This window comes from Natator depressus, chromosome 14 (genome assembly GCF_965152275.1).
Source record: "Natator depressus isolate rNatDep1 chromosome 14, rNatDep2.hap1, whole genome shotgun sequence".
Lineage (NCBI taxonomy): Eukaryota > Metazoa > Chordata > Testudines > Cheloniidae > Natator > Natator depressus.
Window position 1 is genome coordinate 43,112,267 of NC_134247.1, and position 21,744 is coordinate 43,134,010.

The following is a 21,744-nucleotide window of genomic DNA, read 5'->3' on the forward strand; positions in this document are numbered from 1 at the left end:
CCTAGGTCTAGCTTCAGAAGTACTGAGGCTCCTAACTTCCACTGAACCCTGTGGGAGTTAGGAGCCCTGTCTGGAGTGGTCCACAACTGTGAGTGCCAACCTAAGGGCAGACTGTCCAATACAGGGCAGACACCCCAAACTAGTGGTACGGTCTATGATTAGATTTCACCAACCCAGTAATAAATGAAGTACTATAACAGTCTTACCACGGAGTCCCAGACAGTCCCCTTGGGGTCTCCAGTCTACCTTGCCACCCAGGCAAGCTGGACTGAGTGTTAATTGGTTGCTGTACACCAAAGATCACAAAAGATTCAGGTTGCTCCCAGTCCCTAGAGGCCAGTCACTTACCCCAAGTCAATCTGGACCTCAGATCTCACACCAAAGACAACGCTTGTAGCCAGTCCGACAGTAAACTAACTAAGGATTTATTAACCAAGAAACAAAATGAACAAGTTACTACAAGGTGATAGCAAGCAAACCTCCATACACCAAATGAGTTACAGTCTGTGCGTGGTTTTAAAAGGTGACCGAGTTGCAGGAATCTGTCAGCTCTTGGAGCCATTGTGGATCGTTCTCTGGAAACACCCACTCCATGTGCAGCGGCAGTGAAAAAAGTGAACAGAATGTCAGGAATCATGGGGAAAAGGATGGAGAACAAGACAGAAAATATCATGCTGTCTCTATATAAATCCATGGTACGCCCACATCTTGAATACTGCGTGCAGATCTGGCTGCCCCATCTCCAAAAAGATATATTGGAATTGGAAAAGGTTCAGAGAAGGGCAACAAAAATTATTAGGGGTATGGAACAGCTTCCATGTGAGGAGAGATTAATAAGACTGGGACTTTTTAGCTTGGAAAGGAGACGACTAACAGGGGATATGATAGAGGTCTATAAAATTGTGACTAGCGTGGAGAAAGTAAATCAGGAAGTGTTATTACTCTGTCTCATAACACAAGAACTAGGGGTCACCCAGCAAAAGTAATAGGCAGCAGGTTTAAGACAAACAAAAGGAAGTATTTCTTCACACAACGCTCAGTCAGCCTATGGAACTCCTTGCCAGAGGATGTTGTGAAGGCCAAGACTATAACAGGGTTCAAAAAAGAACTAGATAAGTTCATGGAGGACAGGTCCATCAATGACTATTAGTCAGGATGGTCAGTGACACAAAACCAAAACCAAGCTCTGAATGTCTTTTAGGACTGAACCATGTTGACCTTCGGGATATCTGCTTCTGTTTCGAAGCTCTGACCTTCTGAGAGTCCAAACAGCAAAAGAGATGCAAATTTCTCTTGTTCACTATCTTTATTTCCTCCTTCCAGAATTCAAGCTGATGGGATGAGCCCTTTTGCACAAGGCTTCTTTATGGGTGCGAAGGCGCAATTAACAAAGCCTTTGTACTGTGATCATAGAATCATAGAATATCAGGGTTGGAAGGGACCTCAGGACGTCATCTAGTCCAACCCCCTGCTCAAAGCAGGACCAATCCCCAACTAAATCATCCCAGCCAGGGCTGATGTCCCACAATAGCCCATTTTACCTTTGATAGACTTCTTAATGAACAGCAGCCAATCCTTTCTGGAAGCGCAACAGTTTCAGGGCATTTTTTTTTACCAATATAAAGCAAAAACTTAAATATTACCTCATAGCATGGGATAAAGCTGTTACAAGTGAGATTAGTGCAGGCAGCAACATGCAAGCATTTCATAACGTCTAAACACTAAACCCATTGTCATAAGTTCAATACCCATGGCAGCCAGACTAACACAAAGGTGAAACAGGCCGGTTTCCAGCAAAGAATTTGTCAGGGCTCAGCTGTGGCAAAAGCTGGCACCTGGTTTGCCAGCATCACCAGTCTAGAGCCCCGGCACGGAGAGCAGGGTCTTTTGTGGAATTTCCTAGCTCCTCATTTCTTTGCTGAGTCAAGGTAAAATCAGCCAGAACTCCGGGCGTTTCATCCCAAGAAGCACGTGCTGGTTCAGCCGGCTCTGCCCTCATCCCAGCTGGTGCAAACAGCCAGCAGAGCTGATGCTCGTGAAACCCTTGTTTGCAAACAGACTTACGGTGCCACTGACGTGAGCTGAGTTGGGCCCTTCCAGGAGATGGACTGTCAGCGGGGCTCTTCCCACTGGAATCCATTTCACCGGAACAACTCCTAACCTGCAAAGGCACTTGCTTGCAATGCCTCCTCCTGCAGCCAGGAGGCGGCGGATCCCTCCCCATCTCTTTCACCTGTCAGCAGCACCTTGGCCAGGAAGGAGCTGTGTTTGCAAAGCACAGTTCCCATCCCAGCTCCGAGGATTTAAGAGAGAGGGACGTACCACTCCGGAGCCCCCACTCCCTTTGCGACAGGCCATTGTGCCTTCTGACTCCCTGCCCCCAGCCTTAATGCTTGTACCTGGAGGTCGTTATTTTTAAGGCCAGAGCGACTTTTAACTAACCTAGTCTGACCTCCTCTATACCCCAGGCTGGAGAATTCCACCTAGTTATCTGAATGGAGCCCAATAATTTGGGTTTGACGTCTGTTGTCTGTCTTGTGCATTTCTACCCAACGAGCAACCCTCTGGCGCCTCGTATCTGTGCGATTTTTAGTGTATTTCTTAGCGCGCCGGATCCTGGTTCCTTGCAAGAAGAAGTCAGTTTCTGGCCCACGTGGTTGCAGAGAACAGCCTGGAAATGTGAGACCAGTGCAGGCTAACGGCTCACAAAGCAGAAGGCAATGAAAAAGAGCCCAATTAAAAACAAAATCTTGTGTTTTTTAAAGCCAATCTCCTGGTTTTTAGGGGCCTGGTTCATGATTTTTGAATGCTTGAGGTTGGCACCTACACCATAACCTCAGCTGGACAAATTCCACAGCGGGGGTCATGTCCCAGCTGGAATGTGACACTCATCCCACCGCTCACACCAGTGTAATTATTACCGCTGCTCAGCGCTGGGGTACACCAGATTTCTATGGTGCTCAGCAGTGCGCTAGGTATACCACCACTCAGATGCAAGCTTTGGCAGAGCTCCTCCTGCTGGACACTCACTAGGCTATTCACTGGGTCCCACCACATTAAACCCATGTGCTGTAAGCTTCCTTTTGTCTGAGTTGGATGCTGCATTCTCTCTCTCCTTGGGCTCTCTGGCACATTTAGTGGACAAAGTCTCTATCTGTTACCTCTTCATGGACATGGGACTCTGTGACTCGGCTGCCCTAGGTCCCCAGAACCTCTCCTGACTCCCCCAGACTGCTTAATATGTTAAGCATATCCTTTCTCCCAGAGCTCCAACCTTCTGGGTGCTCTGCGTTTACAGCTCACCTCTTCGGGGACACCTGACAGTGAAAGCAAACAGGCACACAGGACTGGCAAAGGTTTCTAAACACAGTTTACTTTACATTGCACAGGAGATATGCAGATCCAGACCAAAAAACCAACATAGTCATCTACAGGTGTTTCCCTGCCTCAGTTTACTCACCTCTTTGGTGCATGCTGCGGGCTTGGGTGGGAGTCCTCTGGTATATCCAGGGACCTTCTCCTGCAGTTCCTGGACTCTCTCCTCCAATCCTCTTTGCCAGATGACCCCCTATATCAGCCTCACCAGGTGCTCAAAGTCCCCCATCAAGGGATCCGTGGCTTAGTTACCTCTGCCCCTAGGGTTCAGATTTAAAACACCTGGATTGCCCTTGGTGGCAGCCATCTCTTTGTCAGAAGGTGCTCCGTTTGAACAGATGAGCATCCAAGTCTAATGACCCTCCACTGTAAACCCTGTAGTGCCACTGTCCCTTGGGAATGTTAGTCCAAGATGGAGGTAAAAACCATCAGGAAGGCACAGATCAGCCTTACAATCAAAGTGGGGTTTGTAGCCTGTTGAAGATACATACAAAGAGTGCATCATCTCACATGCAATTCATGCAGATTCCCCAAATGTCATAGAGGCACTGAAGGCTCCTAACCACTCAGGCATATGACTAAAGCGAAGGGGTATTTCACTACAGCTGCTGGAAGGTCACCAATACAAGTTATTAGGCTCCATGCAGGAATAACTGGGTACAATTCTCTGGCCTGGGTCATGCAGGGGGTCAGAAATAGGAGTGTCCAACCCTTTCAGTGATGTGGGCCACAAGCCCAGTTGTGGCCCCGGACAGAAACAAAATGGCGTCCTCCATAGATGTGGTGTGACCTACCTGTGAGGTCATGCCACGAGGATGCCATTTTGTAGAGCAAGTCTGCGGTGGGATGGAGGCATTCAGGGGCCAGACAGAATCATCCAGCAGGCCAGATCCAGCCCACGGGCCAGCAGCTATAGAGAAGCCCTCCCAATTGACAGACGAGAATAACCGCACCTTTTCCGGTGCCCGATTGGCTCGTAGGGTGACCAGATGTCCTGGTTTTATAGTGATAGTTCCAATATTAGGGGCTTTCTCTTTTATCGGCACCTATTACCCCCCGCCCCTCATCTCGATTTTTCACACACGCTATCGGGTCACTCTACCTATGTGTGACTCAAAGACCATGGAAGCTGTAGCAGTTAAACCAACTAGAAATGACTTGTGGTGAGACCCAGAAAACTGACAGTCAAATGGGACAAACTGCCTGTCACCCCAGGAAATCCAGAACAGCTAGATTTCTCCCCAAACTCTAACTTGTCTGCCTTGTGAATCAGACCTACAGCTCCCTATACGAGCATAGTTTGTCTTGTTCCACTAATGGAATGACTAATATCTAGCCTTGGCCGAACTTGTTTTTTATTTATTTTTTATAATTTCAAGCGATAATCTAGATGTTTAAGCATTTTTTTAGATTTTTATTGATTTACACTTTCACAGTTGTGGGAAATTCTGGGAGGCCAGTCAGATGATAATTCCTTCATGACAGTAGACATTGGGGTTCAAAGACGTTAAAGCTTTACAACCATTAAGACAGTCTTGCAATTGTCACCATCACACGTCAAAATATACCCAGTGAATTTCCCTCCATCAAACTCTAATATGTTCTCAAGCAGGATTTTTTCTTATTTTGCCTAATTTCGATCATTATGGATGGAAACTGGTTTGTGCCTGTGGGGTGAAGTCAATGTTTACCAGTAAAAATCTACCCCTTCAAGCCTCCTCATATCCCACGATAAGCCCTGAAAGGGGAAGGTATTAGATATAAAAGCAGAGACTGTGAGAACTAAGAACTATAAAGGAATGTTTGTTTCTTTGTCTAAATGATGGTTGCACTATAGAAGTGCTATGAATTGTATGGCACCAGAAGGAAAAGGAATCTGACATCGGGAACCCCTGGGTCATCACGAAAGATAGTACAGTAGCACCGAACCAGGTCTGATTCTGGAATATTAAGAGCAATTTCTTAAAGGGCAGAGAGGAGACCCAATTAAGACTAATAGTGAAATATACAATCCACACTAAAAGCACCAAACCTATCTGTTATACATGGGCACCATCTGGTGGATACTGGCAGAAGCAGCAGAAAAACGAGAGTTGAAATCTGAGCGCTGGCTGGCCAGTAAAAGATGACTGCCTCACCAAGGGACCTGAAACAGGGCATATAAACTTAGGGGACCTCAGGTTTGCTGCACCCCTATGACCCAGCCTCTCCGCGCCTCCAGGGTTACGGGACTGGGAAGAGCTGATGGAATTAATGAAGAAGCTGCAGAATGCAGATGCGCTAATGGATCAGACCAGTTTGGTGAACTGGTCCCTCCTCCAGGGTTACAGGACTAAGAAGAAGTGGCGAGATTTCATTTCAGAGACTGTATTCTTTCAGTTCTTGTATAAGTAATCTCGTCGAGTCTACACTTTTTAGCAAGATCTCAAGTAACTACACCTCGGATTTTAACTAACTGATGGCATATACACACTCTCCTTTCTATGCCCAGGCAAGCTGGCTTAAGAGAGATTTAAAATAATAACTTTAATCAATTGCTTTTGATATTTTAAATGTCTCCCTTCCATACCAAACTGTTCAAATATCAGAACCCACACTCTGAGAGGTGCCTCTAGCCTTATTCCTTGGAGTAATCCCAGAAGTGTGATAAATATGTTAGAAGTACAGGAGAACCTAAGAGTCACCACACCAGAGTTACGAACCGACCCGTCAACCACACACCTCACTTGGAACCAGAAGTACGCAATCAGGCAGCAGCAGAAAGACAAAATAAAATAAAACAAAATAAAATAAAAGCAAATACAGGACACCTGCTGTCCTGATTTGAGACTGCCCAAAGTAAAACGGGACCTGAAAAGAACCTAGCGTTGTATTAATAAGCAAATGCTCCCTGGACTCAGTCACAAAGGGCTTATCCGATTAGATTCCATTCCAATATTGGCCATAATACGTAACAAAGTGGCAAATCTAGTTTGTTAGAACGCAGCTTTAAAATCGAGCTGGCACCTCAGAAAATTCATAAAATGAACTTACAACATAGCCCGTGCCCTGGGACGAATACCCACCATGGGGAGGGGCGAGGGGAATGGTGGATTGAAGCTGGGATTTACCAGGTCCCAGTCCAAGGAGCAGGGAAACTTTTCCTTACCATACACGTGCAGCAAATCAGACTCCACCCAGGAGGGGGCAGTGTGACACCGACTCGATTCAGCTTGGCACATAACAATTCTCAGCTCTTATACAGCTCATGGTGAGATGACTGCAAGGCACTCAGGAGTCTGTGGGAAGGTGAAACACACAAATCCACTTTATTTGGGAAAACCAGACAAACGGCTACTTGCATAATAACCTGAAATTAGCCAAAAAACCCTGCGGTGCAGGTGGGGTTTGGCCAGCCCCATGATCTCTTAATTGCCTGCCTAGGTGACGGCATGATCCCCACATGCCTGCCCTTACTTCTGAACCCGATGGGCTTGGAGGGGGAGGCTCCTCTGCCCATGCTGCCCACTGCAGTCCACACCACAGGCCCAGTCTAAGCTGCAGCTGCTCCCCATGGCAGGTCTGGTTGGAGGAATCCATTGAGGGAAGCGTGCAGAAGCTGGTGGAGACTCAGACAGAGCTGAAGACGCTGAGATGTGAGGATGCCGTTGGACCGGACAGCGTCCCAGTTGAGACATTTCAAGCATGAGGCCACTAGGGAGTGGTGGTGATGATGAAAACTTCTTTAATTTAATCCTCTAAACTGGGAAAAACGCCCGACGACTACAGGAAGGGAACACGGGTCTCCATCTTCAACATAAAGGGGATGTGCAAGAAGGTAGTAATTACTGACCCATCACGTTAACGAGTCACACAATGAAACGGCTGCAAAGAATGACAGAAAAAAGACTTTGTGAGGAGCTAGAGCCGCAAGCGAGTGATGACAACCTGTTTGGGATTGGGCCACTAAATCCAATAATAGCTGCAGCGTTTGCAGGTCGAATGTCGCGGGAGAAGTACAGGGAGAAGCGCGTGGAATTGCATTTTGTGTGCGGGCCCCTAGAGAAGACTTCTGCCTGAGGTCCTACAGCATGGATAAGGTGGGGTCCTGCAGTTGCGAAATCCGCCGGAGACACGTGTTCAGAGGGTCCTGGATGCGTCTGAGGTTAGCACAACTGCTGTGAGAACCATCGTGCATCAAGGATCAGTCTTGAGCTGGGATAGACCAAGGCTCATGGCTCTTTCATGTGTCTCCTGCGGCTCTTACACGCCTGGGGGCTCTTTTGGGTAATGTTGATTGCTACTTTGCATGGGCGGCGTGTGACTCACCCATTTGGGGAGGCTAGCCCCCGTCCCCGTCCCTCCTGCCATAGGCCCCACCCCTTCCCCACCCTCCTGCGGCCCCCTGCCCCGCAGGAGCCCCGAGTCCCTCACCGCAGCCTCTGCCCCCCGCCACCCTAGCCCCAGGCCACCCCTAGTTCTGGAGTGCCGAGGTCCCAGCACCCCAGGTCTAGAGTTCTGGGCAGCCAGAGCACCGGCCCCAGCCGCCTTGAGTCCTGAGCTGCAGGCAGTCCTGCCCTAGCCCGGGCCACGGGGTAAGAGCAGGAAGCAGGAGGGGGCCTTGGGGCGGAGCACGTCCGGGGCCACACCTGGCTGTTTGGAGAAGCTCAGCCTCCCTTGGCCTGTGACACCCGCCACCCGTGCTAATTTGGCTCCTCAACCCTGAGGTCTGGGTGGTTTTAATGGACCCCTTGATGCAGGGGAATGCAGGCAGGCTCCATGCAGGACACTTTTTGCCGACGTGCTGCGAAGATAAATCCGGACTGGAAATGGGTCTAGCACGATGGAAGGCTGCAGTGGAAGCAAATGAATCTGCTGATCAGCAAGGCGGCGAGTTATATGGGCCTGTGGTACCCGTGCTCCCCCCAGTATTCAGGAACGTGGGCCCGGCTCCACCAATGTTATATTTTCAGAGCCATCCCGTCCATAGGACGGACTGGGGCAACCGCCCCGGGCCCTGCGCTTTGGGGGGCCCCGTGCTTCAGGGGGACGTGGGGTCCAGGGTGGTCCGGGGGTTAGCGGGGGGCTCGGCGCTGGCAACAGCTCCGCCCCGCCTCTTCCCGCCCCTGCTTCGTCCCCACCCCTCCCCCATTCCGCCCCTTCCCCCAAGGCCCCGCCCTGCCTCTTTCCAGTTTCTGCACCCTCCCCCGAGAAACACCGGGAGCTGGCGGGGTGGGCCGGAGCAGAGCAGGGTGGGTTGGGGCCGAGTCACTCACTCCTGTTGGTGCCAGAATCCCTGCTAAATCCCCAGGCCGTCCTGGACCCCGCATCTCCCTGGAGCGCGGGGCCCCCCAAAGCGTGGGGACCGGGGTGGTTGCCCCAGTCCGTTCTGTGGATGGGACGGCTCTGCTTGGACCCATTCTGGGCACCACCAAAAATTATACAAGCGTGGCACCCATGCCGGTGAGAGGGACCACGAGCGGCCAGCAAAACTGGCTGGGGCAGGGCCAGTCGAGCCCCTCGGTTCAGCGTCGAGCTGTGTTGGGAAGGTGGGTGCGGATGTCAGGAGTTGCCTGGAGGGCGCGTGGTGCCAATGCAAGGAGCTGGCGGGAGCTCTCTGCAAGGGGAACGTGTCGAGAACATGGAAGAGCAAAGTGGGATCATTCCAACGTCATGACGAAGGAGGGAAGAGAAGAGCAATGACTTCATGCTGCTGAAATGAGGAGGATGGACAAGACCTGGCAGGCGACGCATGATACAAGCCATGATGCAGGCAGCCTCCAGCACGAAAAAGCGTAGGGAGTATCGACTGCGGCGGCTGGTCACGTGAGACAACAAGACAAGGGACATGGTGGCTGGATAGTACAAGATCTAGTAGTCGCAGCAGGACAAAGACCACGGGGGAAACCCAGGAAAAGGTGGGTCCAGATGCTGAAGGAGGACATGGAGAAAGCGGGTGTCAGCTAGGAAGAGGCATTTGACAGGAATGCTTGGAGATGAAGAACAAGAGCTGTCAACTCTGATTAAAATGGCAGCATGCAGAGGGAACAAGGAGCTTCTTGCAAATTGATTCCTTTGAGCTTTGAAAGTGACAACAGGTCTCCATATTATGTGTATTACAATAGCACACAGTCTCAGCTGAGATCAGGGCCCCGTTGTGCCGGGCGCTGCCCAGACACACAGCGAGAGACAGTCCCTGCCCCAGCTGAGATCAGGGCCCCGTTGTGCCGGGCGCTGCCCAGACACACAGCGAGAGACAGTCCCTGCCCCAGCTGAGATCAGGGCCCCGTTGTGCCGGGCGCTGCCCAGACACACAGGGAGAGACAGTCCCTGCCCCAAAGAGCTTAAAGAAGAGAAAGGGTGGGAAGGGCTACGGAGGCACAGAGCGAATAATGCACTTGCCCAAGCAGGTCTGTGGGAGAGCGGAGAACAGACACCTGGTGGAACAGTCACCTGGCAGGCTGGGGCAGATGTGATAGCATGGGATGGTAACCCCACAGAGTGCCTACTGCAGCCGGTAGGGGACCTCAGCACTGCCGGGCCAGCACTGAAGCATCACCACAACAGAGGCAGAAGAATTTAGCCTTTTATTTTATGTAAAGGGATTTAAATAAGGTACAAAGTCAAATGTCAGATTGGGGTAGGGTTAGATGTTAGTTAAGCAGAACATCGCACAATAAATGAACACGGAACTAAAATTATTGATGACAAGAAGTGATTTAAAAACAACCCCCCACAGACACAGCAGGCGTGGGAGCTAGTCTGGGCCAGGGATCACAGGAGGAAGAGCCATTTGAGCGTTAAAGTTGGCAACCGAAGAACAGGGGGGCCAATCAGGTGGAAGAGGTGCTCTCTGAACTAGCCCCTGTCCTGGGGGGCTGGGAATAGTTTCCTCCTACACTATAATGGGCTAAAACCCTCCCCAGATCCTGACTCAGCTGGAGATGTGACCAACATGGACTGGAGCGATGGTGGCGAGAACTCCGCTTCGGCAAAGGGACGGATCCACTGGGCGTCACCCTACCCCCCAGACCCTGCCCCACAGAGCGAGGGTGAACCTATAAGGGAGGCAGATGAGCCATTCTGGCGTTCCCCTAGTCTGTGCTGGGACTGGGTTGACCAGCTGTCCTGATTTTATAGGGACAGTCCCGCTATTTGGGGCTTTGTCTTATACAGGCGCCTATTACCCCCCACCCCACGTCCCAGCTTTTCACACTTGCTGTCCGGTCACCCTAGCTGGAACGCACTGCATGGCAAGCAATGCACACAGAACCCAGAGCCAAGGGGGAAACTGAGCGTGCGCTGCCCCCTGCTGGCCCCAGGAAGTCACCGCCCCAGGAAGTCACTTGCGTCTTTTAAAAATAACGGCTGAGGGGCTCAGGTTTTTTACCCTGATTCCAGGAGCTGGCGCTTTAAGAAACACACTAAAAATCGTACAGGTAACGAGGTGCCAGAGGCCTGCTTGGTGGGTAGAAATGAACAGATCTGAGACCTGAAGACATGCTCACGTTATTGGGCTCCGTGCAGAAATAAGGAAGTCAGAAGTCAGAAGGGTCTGTCCCAAAGGAAGCGAGGGATCCCAAGTTCTCCCTCTCTTAATTCCTCAGGGCCGGGGGGGAGCTGCAGTTTGCAACCTCAGCCCCTTCCATGCCCCTGTGCCGCTGAGAGGTGGTGGGGCGGGGGCGAGCGGTGCTGCCCCCTGGCTACAGGAGGAGGCATTGCAACTGAGGCTTTTGCATTGATCGTTCCCAGACTGGGGGAGGATGTGGTTAAACCTATTGCGGGTGGAGGAACCCTGTGGTCGGTCCTGGCTTATGTCTCCAGCACTGCGAGTCGGTTTTCAACCAGGGGTTTCGCAAGCATCGGCTTTACCGGCTGCTTGAGACAGCTGGGGTGGGGTCAGCTCTGCCTGAACGGGTGCGGGTTTCCTGGGATGAGACGGCTCGAGTTTGGGATGGCTTGCTTTAACTCGGCGAAGAAATGAGGAACCCGGAGATCAGAAATCCCACAAAAGATCCTGCTGTCAGCGCCAGGCCCAGAATGCACTGGTGGAACTGTTAATTCTTGGACCCCAACCCCCACGCATCAGGAAGAGAACCCAGGAGTCCTGATTCCCAGCCACGGCCTGCTCTATCCACTACACCCCTACTCCCCACTCCCCTCCAGAGCTGGGAATACACCCAGGAGTTCCTATCCCTCCTCCACCGGTGTCTGTTCCCCTTTCCTTTGTTCCTGGACTTTTCCTCTTGCCCTACCCCATGGAGCCCAAAGGGACATTAGGTGACAGAACAAAAGCTCCTCCATCCCGAAAAGGGAAGGTTCAAGGAATGGTTCTGGGAGGGGAGCGGGGTCTAGTGGTTAGAGTGATGGGGACGGGGCGCCAGGACTCCTGGGTTCTATCCCCAGCTCTGGGAAGGCAGTGGGGTCTGTTGGTTAGAGCAGAGGTGGGGGAAGCTGGTAGCCAGGCTTCCTGGCTTCAGCGTGGTTCCCGTGCGCTCTGGGTGTCCCGAAGTGCCCTCTGGGATGGGTCAGATACTTTGGTACAATTTGCAAACTCGCGGTTCTTTGCTGAGTGCTGAGTCAGGGAGTCAAAACTCCTGGCTTCTGTCCTGGTGAAGTCATCCTGGCTGTTGCAACCAGCTGGCATGCTGTTCAATGCCTGACTAAAACCCAGGCGTCCTGACACTATGCCCGGGTGTAACCCACTAGACACCATTCCTCTCCCTGAGCTAAGAATAGGAACCAGGAGTCCTGACTCCCAGCCCCCCCCCTGCTCTAACCACTGGACTCCACCCCCCTCCCACAGCTGGGGATAGACCCTACGAGTCCTGGCTCCCAGCCCCCACTGCTCTAACCACTAGACCCCACTCCCCTCCCATTGGGGCTGCTGACTCTCTCCTCCTCCCAGCTGCATGTGGAAGGTTTGGCTGCTCGCCCCCCCTGTCTTGGGCCCATCTAGGTGACTCAGCCTTTGGTGCTCTGGCCTGAGATGTTGTAAGGGGTGCGGTGACTCTCCCTCCTGGCTTTGCTGTCACTAGGAGCTCGGCACTGGGCCACTGTGCTGGGGCAGCCCACGGACAGGGCCTGCCTGGGGAACACCAGCTTGTCCTGTTCCTCTGCTCCTCGGGCTGGTATAAAAGCTGGCAGCTCCCTGACGGCTTCCACTGCCTTCCAGGCCCCTGCGTGCCTCAGAGACAGGGTGGCTCCTGCCCCATTGGCTCCCTTCTGCCAGGTACAGCGATGCCCCATTGTCCAGGCACCTAGCTAGGAAGGGGGTGGTATGGGGAGGTGGTCATCTAGGAGGGGAGCGGGGTCTAGAGCAACAGGGGCTGGGAGTCAGGACTCCTGGGTTCTCTCCCTAGCTCTGGGCAGGGAGTGGGGGCTAGTGGGTACAGCAGGGGGTGCTGGGAGTCAGGACTCCTGGGTTCTAGCCCCAGCTCTGGGAGGGGTGGGGGTCTAGTGGGTAGAGCAGGGAAGGCATGGAGTCAGGACTAAAACTACCAGCATGGCTAAAACTACCAGTGTGGACGTGGCCACGTGGGCCCCCAAGAACCCAAGTAGGACCCCAGGGTCCTGGGGGGCTTGTCCAGCCAGGGCTCTTTTTAGCTCTGCCAGCTAGATCAAAGCTCGCGTGGGGATGGCGCCCCCCCCCGCCAAGCGGCCCTCACACCTCCCTTTGCAGTGTCACCTGGGGAAATCATCTTCCCCGAGTCCTGAGCAATTAGACGCTTTATCAGCCCTGGCCTGCGGAGCGCATTCCGGGACAGACGACAAGGCGGGTGGGGAGTGCGGACCGGAGACACACAGACAGAGCTGGCCGTGGAGAGACAGAGAAAAGGGACCATGAATAGAGACAGCCGGTGTTAGTGAGAGCTGTAGAGAGCACAGATGGCTGGATGGCTGGCTAGAACTGAAGCCAGAGGGCTGAACGGATGGATAGAGAGGAGACGAGATATTCAGTGGAGCGTAGACAGACCAAAAAATAGATAAAGGCGAACAGCTATCGATGGACAGATAGATCTGGGCAGAGATGGACAACGTGGAGCACAGACTGATGTGTGGACAGCTGGTGGAGCATAGGTCTGTCTGTCTGTCCATGCTGTCATCATGCTGTCTGGGGACAGAGAGAGAGATGGGAGGATAGACAGATAAACTAGATATATCTAGGTGCGGCTGGCTGGAAGGACAGCTGGATCTAGGGGAGGGTGAGTGGATAGAGTGACGATGGATAGCTGGATCTAGGGATGGGTGGTTAGCTAGCTAGATGGATATAGGAAAGGGAGGGCGGCTACATGGATGTAGGGCAGTGTGTATGGATAGATGGAGCTAGGGGAGGGAGGGTGGATAGAGGGATGATGGATAGCTGGAGCTAGGGGCGGTGGATAAGCGCAGCCGTCCATGTCGGCTGGTAACAGCTGTTAGGGGGCTCCTGGCCGTGGTGATGTCCCCAGCCAGGAGGGGCAGAGGAAGGTCTCAGCTAGTTTGAGCTTCACCTGGGTAACGTTCCCCCCTTCTGACTTCTGCAGGCACTGCCCCCATTGTGAGGCCTCAGCATGTCCCACCCCCGCCGCAGCCCGCACCCTCCCGAGGAGCCGGCGCCTGGTGTCCCTCCGATGCCGAAGCCCGACGATCCGCTGACCCCGGTGCCGCCCCGGCCTTGGCCCGTCGGACCTCCCAAGCCTCCCCATCCTTTGCCGCGGGGGCCGCTCATCCCAGGGAAGCCCTGGCCAGCGGGGCCTGCGGTGCCACCTGAGCCTGGCCACCCCGGATCTCCGGCTGGTCCGTCGCAGCCCCCGAAGCCTACGAGGCCTGAGGATCCTTGGCCCCTGCCCGGGCCGCCCAAGCCACCGCTGCCCGACGACCCGTACCCGCCTGGGCCTGGCATGCCAGTCGCCCCGTGGCCACCTCTGCCTGAATGGGACGCTGCGGGGAAGCCCCCCGAGCGCCCCCCGGAGGCTGACTAGCTTCCTCCTCCTCCCAGAGCCCTTTAGCCCTTCTGAGGGCCTGCCCCATTCCCAGACCCACCAGCGCCTCTCACGCCAGACCTGGCCCCACCCAACAGCCCCTTCTGCTTGCTCCCCAGGGGGCTCTGAAGGGGTTGGGTGCCCAGGGTGGGGCTTGGATCAGGACTGAGCTTTGGAGGTGACAGGCCAGAGGATCAGTGTCCACCAGCAGAAGTGCTGGACTGGGGTGTCCTCCAACTCACTGGTTAAGTGTTTGTCCATCTGTCCGTCTCCCTAGGCCCCAGTCGGCTTGTCTGTCTGTCCCTCTGTCTCCATAGACACCTATCTATCTATCTATCTATCTATCTATCCCCATACATCCCCTCTATCTATCTATCTATCTATCTATCTATCTATCTATCTATCTATCTATCTATCCCCATACACCCCCTCTATCTATCTATCTATCTAGCCTCCCTTCTCCCCATCACTGCATCTGCCCCCATCTCACAGGGACTGGTGTTTGTTCCCTCCTCTCCCCCATATCTTCCCTGCCCCCTGCTTTACCTCCATCTCCAGCCCTGCAGAAGCGGTGCCCATGTGACCTTGCACCATCTGCGGCGTCATTGATGTGCCCACAGTAGGGACCCACCCATCGCCCGGCAGCGGGGCTGCCATGTGACTGGGGGGGCAGGGTCTGGTTTTCCCTTGTGTTGTTTGAAATAAGCTTTGATTAAAGTGTTCGCATGACAATTGTGGTGCCTGGTGTGATGTTAATCCGGTGCTGAGGAGAGGAGCTTGGAGGGGTTTGCGTGCTGTCTGGGAGGGGAGTGGGGTCTAGTGGTTGGAGTGGGGGGTGCTGGGTGCCAGGACTCCTGGATTCTATCCCCAGCTCTGGGAGGGGAGTGGGGTCTAGTGGTTGGAGTGGGGGGGGGTGCTGGGTGCCAGGACTCCTGGGTTCTATCCCCAGCTCTGGGAAGACAGTGGCGTCTAGCGATTTGAGCGAGGTGGGGGCTGGGTGTCAGGACTCCTGGATTCTAATCCCGCCGTTCATGCTGAGTCTGAACTTGGTCAATGGTAGGTCTGTGCACCAGCTTCCCCCTTGTGAAATTAGGGTAACGACCTCTCCGTATGCCCGTGGGGTGTGGCACTGACGAACGTATTAAAACACTTTGACCTCCGGGGGTGACTCGGCACCCGAAGGGAAATTTATATAGTCAAGTGTTTCCCCCTCTGTGGAGTTACAGGGGACAGCCTTGGGCTTTTACATAACTCTCTGCCGGAGCGGTTCCAACATCCCTGGCCCAGCCAGGAACAGAAGCCAGCTTCTGCTGCGTGGTGGTCAGGGGTCACAGAGCTGGATTAGTGCCAGGGACAGAGATAGGGAGCAGGGCTCAGTAGGGGGCGCTCTCTGGGGTGGAACATGGTGGCAGTATAACAGACATACCACAATGCGCTACAGGGATCATTCACCTACCGCTAACATGCAGCTGCCTCTGGGGTGGAACATGGTGGCAGTATAACAGGCACACAGCAATGCTGTAGAGGGATCATTCACCTAGAGCAAACATGCAGCTGACTCTGGGGTGGAACACAGTAGCAGTATAACAGCTGCAAAGCTGTGTTGCACAGGGGTCACTTACCCAGCACAGATCCCTTCCATGCTACCAAAACAAGCAAACAAGCGAAAAAGGTTGGTTAATACATTATATCTCTCTATATATGTATATGTACACACAGAATTCAGACAATTGCTGGCCTATATTAATTAAATAATTGTTGGTATCTGTTCATTTTAGGCCACTTTTTACTGCTCTGCTCTAACTTCCGGATAGGCCTTAGCTCCTCTTGGTAAACTGAGGAGAGACTGAGTATTTCCCTGCAAATTACTGCAGTCTGGCCAGGTTTTTTTTTTTGCCCACTCAATCCCGCCTGCCACAAAGTACATTTTACCCATGCCCGCTATCATAGGAGCGGGTCCTGCGCGGGATCCCAGTCCTGCTGCAGGGAGCGCTAGCGGAGGGAAATTCTCCACGAGGTGGGGCCCAGAGGGGATCCTGGGGGGAGCTGAGCGCCCACATGCTCTCATTCCTATTGGGACCCTGGGTTCTCCCCCTGGCTCTGGGAGGGGAGTGGGGTCTAATGGTTAGAGGGGGTGGGGCTGGGAGTCAGGAAATCTGGGTTCTACCCCTGTCTGTGTGAGGAGAGTGGGGCCCTAGGGGTCGGGGGAGGGTTGGAAGTCAGGACTCCTGGGTTCTATCCCCAGCTCTGGGATGATCTCGATTTGTGCCTGTGGTTACAGATTTCCTTTGGCTTAAAATAAAGATCAAAGGTCTGCGCCCCAGAGGCCACATCTGGTCGGCCCTGGATGCATTTGGGGGGCGACCCCCTTAGGAGATGTCCTCTCCCCGTGTAGGGAGCTCTCCCTGTGGGAGGCTGTTACTTCACGGCAATGGAGGTGGGGAGGGACGCTGGACGGAGGTTGGCATGGGGCAGACGGACTGTGGACAGCTGAGCTTAGAGGAGATGGCTCTGGAATGGGGAGAAGGAATTGTTATTATTAGCCTAGGAAGAGGTCAGGGGCTGCCCCAAAACAGCCTCGTATCTCCCCCCACTGCATCCGAGCCGACCAATGGGCCTATCTATCGTGGTATCTCTCCACTCCCTTCTGATGCCAGTTCAGATCAATGTCCCCCATCTAGTGCTATCATCACTAAGGAGGGTCTAGCCCTGGGTCCTCAACTGCCTGCTCTACCGGCTCCCACGAGGGGTTGCCAGTTTTGGCGGGACGCATTCCTGGAGGTTTCATCGCAAGACCTTCTCCTTAATTACAGCTGCAGCTTTAATTCCTGGAGACTCCAGGACAATTGGCCACCAGAGCTCCCGCCTGCTTGGCTCAGGGCTACCGGGCAATCCGACGGTGGGGAGGAAACAATGGGAACTCACATGGGGGGGGGGAAAAACCCCCGAAACCCAAGCAGCTGACTCCAATTAACCAATCCTCTCAAAGGCTGCTGGGAGGGGGCGGGGCATGGGGGTCTATATAAACCAGACCTAACTCATTCAGACCCACCTCCACCTCCGGGAACCTCCTGCGGCTCCAGGAAGCTCCAGGGGTGCTTCCTTCCAAGCTCAGCTCTGAAGGCAGCACAGAAGTGAGGGTGGCAATCCCGTGCCTCCCCTCCCCCCACAACTCCCTTTTGGGTCAGGACCCAACGGTTACAACACTGTGAAATTTCAGATGTAAACATCTTAAAACGTGAAATTGACTAATTTTCAAATCCTATGCCGTGAAATTGACCAGAATGGATCGTGAATTTGGTAGGGCCCTAATTATGGAGCAAGAGATTTTGGGTGCAGAGGAGGGTGAGCTGAAGGGTGCTACCCCCCTTTCATAAGTGCTCCTCCTTTCTCCCCGGTGTCCTTTCCCCACTCACCCCTTTCTGTGGGGGTCAGGTCATCCTAGTCCACCAGATGATGGCTCGATGACACTTGGGGTTTAGCTGGAGAGCCAGTGATCATCTGCTGAACGCCCTGGGGCAGCTGGGATGCCCTCAGGCCCCAGGAGTCCTCACTGTCATGAGGGGTGCCCCAAACTCAGTCTATGCCTCCTCCCCGTCCCCTAAAGCTTTACCCTGAAAAAGAAGAAGCATCCCGTGCAGCCCATAATAGTGACAGCAGCCACCGCAAGCGAGATCAGGATAATGCCCCCGAATTCCAGCAGTCGCTTTCCTGGATCTTGCGTGGTGGGGGCCGTACCTACAGGGGGAAAGACAATTAGAGAGATGCCACATATACCTCGTCCCCACAGAGGGACCTGCTAACACAGGGAGGAGGGAATGGTGATGTCGGGGGCCGGGCACAGTTCACGGTGCATCTGACATATGATTGATTTAACATATTTGGGGCTTAACCTTAAGTAGGCTCTCAAAAAAGTTCAGTGTTCTCAGTGGTCAAATTAAGCTTGTTCCTGCTTTGAGCAGGGGGTTGGACTAGATGACCTCCTGGGGTCCCTTCCAACCCTGATATTCTATGATTCTATGATTCTAAGCCAAGTGATATCTATAACCCTGAACTGTTATTTTAATGAAGTTTTTGGATTCAGAATTTCCTTAGTTTGTTTTAAACGCTAAACCTTAAAAAAGAAAAATAGCAGCACCAGTGCTTTTATAATAATAAAATCTGGCTCTTTTATAGGGCTTTAATCAGTAAATTTCAAAATACTTTACAAGGGAGGCTATATCATTTTATAAATGGGGAAACTGAGGCATGGGGGGAAGTGACTAGCCCCGTGTCCTGTCTTCCGACAGTGGCCAGTGCCAGGTGCTTCAGAGGGAATGAACAGAACAGGTAATTACCAAGTGATCCATCCCCTGTTGCCCATTCCCCTCAAAATCACTTGGGAAACGTGGGTCCTACAAAATGATGTATTGGGAAAACCTTACAGACTCTGATCACCTCCCACTTTGGAGACAAAGGAGGGAGGTGGTTCTCCGTACGTGGCACAGTGGTGTCTGTTTCTGCTGTGGGTATGGTGGTAGCATTGATTTCTACCTTGCAAGGGTTGGTGTTGGTCAATATGGGCGTGATGGCATTACCAGTGGCTGGTGGTGGTGCTGTTGGACACTCCTGGCATGGTGGTGTTGGTGGTGATGGGTACAGGTTGCCATGGGGCCACGGGTTGCCATGGTGTCATTGGCTGATGCAGCGGTACCAGCGGCTGAAGAGCGAAGGACAACCCATTGGGAAGATGTTACTGAGCCAGAGAGCCCGGGCTGTGGAGACTAGAGCTGGCTGGGAAAATGGGAGGATTTCTGCATGGAAACTTCAGGGGTTTTTGGGGGGGAAAAAAATTAAAATGTTTAGATTCTGAAATGTTTCTGGGATGGTTATGGGAATTGCAGTTCAGGTGTTCCATGCCCCCCATTCTCCTCAATATGCTGGGCTCCCTGGTTGGACTGCAACTTCCATGTGGCACTGTGGTCCCCTGTCATGCCCGCAGTGCATCATGGGAGATGTAGTCATAGATGAAGGCTGGTCCATAGAGGAGAATGGAACCATGAGGCACCCAACCTGCAAATCTACGAGGGACCACCATGACATTTTAGAAACAAAATATTTCAGATTTTTGCCCCAACATGAAAAACTTTCAGTTTTCAGCTTAGTTTTTTGACGAAAAAAATCATAAATTTTCCACACAGACACTTTTCGCCACAAAGAAAAACCTTTCTGTTGAAAACATAATTTTCTTTCATTACCGTGGAAAACTTTCCAACCGGAGCTAATTCTGAGGGGTAAATTCTGAAGGGGTAATTTCCACTGGAGTCTCAACAATGCGCTGTCTCCCACTCCCCTGATTTCATTTACAAGTGTCATGATATTTTCTATTTTTCTTAAATGCCCAGCTCCTGGAGCCATGTGATTATGGGAGACGCTTGGCCTTAATTTAAGAAGAAGACTTGCAGTCCTTGCAGTCGTGGAGAAATGCTGGAATACGTGAATTATAAAGGCTCCAATGACAGAAGACAGTAAGACTGTGTCTACACTACAAGCTAGGGGTGTGATTTCCCCCCCACACACACTTGTGAACACATACTTGTGCTGGTTCTCACTTAACTAGCAAGAGTGTGAATTGCAGTGTAGCCAGGGTAGCAGTACCAGAGGCATGGCTGAGCCGTGCCCAGTATAAACCCATGGCTGCTACCCGTGCAAACCCGGCTATGCTGCTGTTTATACTTGTGCATACATGAGTACGTGTACACAGGCAGGGGAATCACATCCCTAGCTCGTCGTGTAGGTGCAGCCTAGAAAGAACCCGACATCTCTGATTTTAAAATCTCATGACTTTGGAAGGGCTGGGCTTGATGAGTCTACAAAACAGACGGAAAGACCTGCGGACCAATAATTAATAACAATAATAATAATTAACGCATTAATAATTATCCATATTATATTATAATAATATACATATTATATTAATATATAATAAATATTATAATAATTACATAATGGTTAGAATAATAATAACCAATAATCTGCGGCCTGTAGCCCTATAGGTTAAGCAGCTCTCTGCTGCCATCCGTTGGTGAGCAAGGGGAAGAACAGCCATGGTGCTGCTTCATTTGCATAAGCATTCTACCCAGCGTTTCAGAGTAGCAGCCGTGTTAGTCTGTATTCGCAAAAGAAAAGGAGGACTTGTGGCACCTTAGAGACTAACCGATTTATTTGAGCATAAGCTTTCGTGAGCTACAGCTCAATTCATCGGATGCATACTGTGGAAACTGCAGAAGACATTATATACACAGAGACCATGAAACAATACCTCCTCCCACCCCACTCTCCCGCGGGCAACAGCTTATCTAAAGTGATCACTCTCCTTACAATGTGTATGATAATCAAGTTGGGCCATTTCCAGCACAAATCCAGGTTTTCTCACCCCCCCACCCCCCCACACACAAACTCACTCTCCTGCTGGTAATAGCTCATCCAAAGTGACCAAAGTGGGGGGTGTGTGAGAAAACCTGGATTTGTGCTGGAAATGGCCCACCTTGATTTTCATACACATTGTAAGGAGAGTGGTCACTTTGGATAAGCTATTACCAGCAGGAGAGTGAGTTTGTGTGTGTGGTTTTTGGAGGGGGGGGTGAGAAAACCTGGATTTGTGCTGGAAATGGCCCACCTTGATTATCATACACATTGTAAAGAGAGTGGTCACTTTGGATGGGCTATTACCAGCAGGAGAGTGAGTTTGTGTGTGTGGGGGGCGGAGGGTGAGAAAACCTGGATTTGTGCTGGAAATGGCCCAACTTGATTATCATACACATTGTAAGGAGAGTGATCACTTTAGATAAGCTGTTGCCCGCGGGAGAGTGGGGTGGGAGGAGGTATTGTTTCATGGTCTCTGTGTATATAATGTCTTCTGCAGTTTCCACAGTATGCATCTGATGAAGTGAGCTGTAGCTCACGAAAGCTCATGCTCAAATAAATTGGTTAGTCTCTAAGGTGCCACAAGTCCTCCTTTTCTTTCTACCCAGCATTCTTGCACTCACAGTCTGGGAGCCACCATAACTGTACATAACCTTGGATAATACATAAAGGCAGAGAGCTCCTCTCTCAGGAGTTTTGCATGAGTAGCTGATGTAGCTTTGTGGCTGTTCTTTTCCCTTGTTCAGGAACTGATAGGAATAGGAAGTTCCTTGTTCTCTGGGGGTGCTGGGCACCTCTTTTGCAAGATTGCAAAAGCTATTTGACCTAACTGAGAGAGCCTACTATGCCATGCCCAGCCAGCAGGGGGAGGTCCAGTGGTGTGTCTGCTCATTGGAAGTCGTTTTTTGTTTTATGGCTTTTCATCTAAACAAAATAAGTCTGGGGTTACTGAAAACAAAACAAAACTTGTTAGTTTGTTGTTTTTGCCTCAAAATATGATATATGCCTGATAACCTCTGGC

The 21,744-nt window shown here is 52.0% G+C and overlaps 1 long non-coding RNA gene across 1 annotated transcript; it reads right to left on the minus strand.

Moving 5' to 3' along the window:
* Positions 1–3,121: 3,121 nt before the first annotated feature.
* Positions 3,122–14,933, minus strand: LOC141998603 (uncharacterized). Its single transcript, XR_012641858.1, has 3 exons — positions 14,865–14,933; positions 6,524–6,653; positions 3,122–3,849 (listed from the first exon to the last, which is right to left on the minus strand). It is a non-coding gene; the product is annotated as an uncharacterized LOC141998603 (long non-coding RNA).
* Positions 14,934–21,744: the final 6,811 nt, after the last annotated feature.